This window comes from Catharus ustulatus, chromosome 1 (assembly GCF_009819885.2).
Source record: "Catharus ustulatus isolate bCatUst1 chromosome 1, bCatUst1.pri.v2, whole genome shotgun sequence".
Taxonomy (NCBI): domain Eukaryota; kingdom Metazoa; phylum Chordata; class Aves; order Passeriformes; family Turdidae; genus Catharus; species Catharus ustulatus.
The window spans coordinates 86845935-86850383 of NC_046221.1; the positions used below are offsets into that span (position 1 = coordinate 86845935).

General features: G+C 36.3%; 1 non-coding gene across 1 annotated transcript; it reads right to left on the reverse strand.

Moving 5' to 3' along the window:
- Positions 1 to 862: 862 nt before the first annotated feature.
- On the reverse strand, positions 863 to 931 carry LOC117009222. Its single transcript, XR_004420447.1, has one exon. It is a non-coding gene; the product is annotated as a small nucleolar RNA SNORD123 (small nucleolar RNA).
- Positions 932 to 4449: the final 3518 nt, after the last annotated feature.

The following is a 4449-nucleotide window of genomic DNA, read 5'->3' on the forward strand; positions in this document are numbered from 1 at the left end:
TAGATCAGTGCCACAGAAATGTTGTCTGAATTATGAGGACTTCACAGCTGGTTAGAATTCCCTTTAGAAATTGTGAAGGTCTACTTCCTTGAAAGCAGGAGTTATGCCAAGTATCCTCTCTATGCACTCATCCCCAAAAATGGCAGCACAAAACTGAAGTCTATATGAGCTCTATATCCTGTGTTTTAGACCTTGGCAGTGATATATATATATTATAAAAATATATATTTATTTAGTTTTTTATTTATTTTTATATATGTGTGCGTGTCTGTGTCTCTGTGTGTTTGTGTGCTCTCTACCCAAATTCCACTTGTATTGCTGGGCGATATACTAACACAGGAATTCAATATTAATGCTTAGGGACAGGAGTCAGAAAGAAGCAACTAATGGATTGCTAATATATACCCTGGCTTAGTGTGAAGAGGTGTCTTGGGGCTAATATCAAAAAACCCCAAAAACTTAGTCTATATAAGAAAGTTGTGTAAGACAGCAGAATATATTACCATCCAAAGTAGAGGGAAAAAGCAAATATTTTTAGTATGTATTAATTTAAAAATCTGTGAATATTTATTTAAATTTAATAGCCCTTATGTCTCAGTTTTGTAACTTTACATAATTTGAGTCTAAATTCTGACCTATGTAGGAGACCAGAATTATTAATATTTCCTATTAGTTCTACCCCTCAAACTTTATGGCTGGATTTCTCCAAGGCATTCTTCATTCTCACTCCTATCTTCCTCTTCATTTTGAAAGTATCAGTTCAGGGAATTGGCTGAAAGATAGAAAAACAGACACATAAAAATTTTTTGACTGATGCTATTCATTGTAAAATATTATTTTTTTTTCCTGGAGGAAATAAGAAGGTGAATCAGGAAATGGATGGCATTTTCAGATCACATGAATCAGTACCCAAGAATTCATCATTTTCACCAAATATTTAAATGCTTTTAGAGACTTGAAATTAGATGGCCCTTATTTAGAACTCATATAATAACTTCTTTATCCGTCAAAGACTTCAGTGGAAAGAAAGCAACAATTGCTAAAAATCAGGTCACAGATTTATAAATGTAAGTGCACATTTATTTATATAGCTGTGTTGAAAATATGCATTCATAAAAATAAACCATTTTGTTTTATAAAAAGCCTTAATAGTAGAAATGCCATGAGAAATATTACTTTATTATCTTTTGATCACAAATGGTAAATATAAACTCATCAGAAGAATGTATAGTTTTCAAAAGCTAAGTTTTAGACTCTCACCTAGCTTTTTCTAATTCATAGATATTATGGAGACCAGTCAGTTTAACATTTAAATACAGAACATAATGTGAGACAGTAACTTCATGGAATACAACATTTGTAACTATTGATATTTACTTCCCTATTATTTAAATGAAGAATTTCAATGGTGTCTTTCTAGAGGACAATTAAAGTGATGCTCAGTCTGACCTTGCCCTGTGTCTGCTACTGGGCATATCCAGCTACAGCCTTTCTTGGCCTGCTTTTTAACAGTGTACTTCCCTACTGGACCCATCTGAGGATGAGGATGGCAAACTTAAATCCTCCAAACTTAAATCTGCTTTCCTGGGATGAAGATGGCATTCCTATTGTTACACATAACAACATCACAAGTCCCTGGTATTTAAATGTGGCAAACTGGTGATGAGCCAGCCTTGCAAAATGATGTTGCTCAATGCAGGCAGGGCTCGCTCAACTCAATTGCAGGAGGGCAAATACTTTCCTGAATCTAACTGGGAAAGAAGAAAGAAACAGTAATATACATCTGATGATTAGGTATTTCAACAATGTTGCATAAGTCAGGTAAATTCAAAACAGCAGACTGCACAAACTCTCTGTTCCTAAGCATTGATTCAGGAAAGGGTGCTTGTTTGTATGCACCATTCTTCTGCCTGATCTGCTCTGGAAAGGCTCTGGTCACCAGTAGGGTTTCTCCTCAGTAATAAATGATGTGGTTAGAAAACACAAAAGTAGGCAATTAACTGTGAGACTTCAAAGTTTTCCTCTGCCTGTTTCTCATGAATTAAACAAAAATGACTAATGTTTTCAATGGTTTGGAAAAAGCAACATGCAGTGGTAATAAAGACTGAACTCTGTGATCATGAAGCAAGCAAAGTCCTTTCTCTATGATGGAAGCATAACTCAAGGTTCAATTTTACTGAAGTTAATTTCTTCCTTTTCTATGTGATTTTTTTTTTCTTTTAAACTCTACTTAAACTTTCAATTTACTGTATCTGACTTTGTTTTTCTAAATGCTGAAAGAGATGCTTACTGTCCAAGGTGCTTTTGATGGGTAGTGTGAAGACAGGTCTTCCCTTACACTGTGACTTTCCCACCTAAACAGATGGAAATCCACCCCCTTCCCTGCTTTCTAACACTCCTTATATCCTGCCACCACAGGAACAAGCTGAAATCTGGCTTCCCACCAAACTGGCCAAAAGCCTGAAGGTGCTGTGCAGACTTTCCTCTTCCAACTGCAGTGCCTTTACTGCTTCCACATGCTGCCATCCCTTAATATGCTGGGCTCTATATTGTTGGAAGGAGAGATCAAAAATTACTAACAGCGAGAAATATAATGTCAGGAAAATATGAGGCAGAGGAGGATGAGCTGGAAAAAAAGGTGGACTTGGTCTTCTGTGGGGTTTCTTTTTTCCCCCTCCTTAAATCAGATAGCTTTGGTTGCTTTCTCCCTTGCCCTTATCATAATATTCCGAAATTATATTAGAATATCCTTATTTTTTTGGATATAGTAACACGAGGATTAGCCTAGGATTGAGACACCACTGTGCAGCTTGTGAAGAAACAAAAAACCCACAGTGCCTACTTGCAAGGGTACATCTGGGGATTGCATCACCTAAAATTGCTGGGCTCACTCACTCATCTGGTTTAACTCTATAATTTAGACATAGCACAGAGTTACACTCACAGTATAAATGTTACATTTTGTACCTTTATTTCAAACATGGTTAACTTCACAGCCAGTTTTAGACATCCCTGCCCTTGAAATTTTAAAATAAAATTAAATGAAATTAAGCACTGACATAATGATTTTTCTTCCATGAAACTGGTACAGAACTATAAAGCCCACGACTTGAATGCTCTGTGGGTGATATGCAGTCAATATGAATCCAGTGGAATTTTTCTTAGAATGTACTGTATGTCATTAACACAAAATGATATAAATGTGGTGAGTTTGGGGACTTTATTTTTAACTTATATGCCTATTGTTTCATAGCCGAACTGCAGAGGAATTTTTAGAGGCTAAAATGTGCATCACTCAAGATGCTAGAATTTTGATAGGTTTTTTTGCTGGCAGTTGGTTTTGGATACAGGGTTCTTACTTTTCACAGATAAAGTAGGGAATTTTTTTTGATACAGTGGTTGGAAAAACAATTCTATCTCCTGCTCAAAAAGAAAGTCTGAATGTATTGTAATAGGTAGAGGTTGATAAAAAGTGTAGGACTTGTTGATCTGAAGATATGTCTTACTAACACTCCAAGGAGTGTTAACACTCCAAGGAAGTTAACAGTGTAGATAGGTGAATCATCTTATATCTGCACTTACTTTGATGGTAACTTTTAGATGTAAAATGAATTCTTATATTTTCCGTACAAGTATTATCTGGGCCAGAGGGAAATCACATGAGAAAGTGACCCCAGGCATTACAGTAATTACAGTAGTGGCTTCTCAAAACTCTATTGTTATAAATAAGGAAACATCCTTGACTGTCAGGATTACATGACTTTATGGAAAAAAAAAAAGTTTGGCATTTAGTATTTTTTGTTTGTTTGTTTGTTTTTTAAATACCAACAAGTCATCAGAAAGAATGTCCCAAATGCCAGGACTTCATTTTAATTATAATTTCAAACTTTTGTTAACATTTCTACTCGAACAAGTTTACTTTATATCCTAGCCAAAGTAAAAATCTCCCTTTGTGCTGGAAGTTTAAGGCAATTTGGATTTGCAACATTTGGCTTGCTGATAAGTTTTGATGCTAGTTGTTTTAATTAGCTAATTTTTATAGGATTAATCATGGATGAATTCCATGGTTTTGTTTGTTTTAATAAACTCTTATTGCTTTTAGTCTTCTAAATAGAGGTCTTGCTGTGAACAACAAAAGTCAGTTTCTGCTGCAGTTTGTAGCAGAAATGCGCAAATGCTGTAATAAAAGAAAAACCTCCAATTCTGATGGAATTAATTGCAATGCACACATGAACAAAAATAACGTCCTGGTTTAATACAGGTGAGCTGACAAAACACAAAGGCATGCGCCGAAAACCTGGTGAGCGCGAAAATGCGAACGCACGTACCTGGGGAGATGCCTGCGCGCCCCGGCTGCAGCCCCGCAGTGCCACGTCTCACTGTCCCACGCACGCCCCGGGACCTTTACAGGGGACTCTCCCAGGGCCTGCCAATGAACTTTTGGGGCTG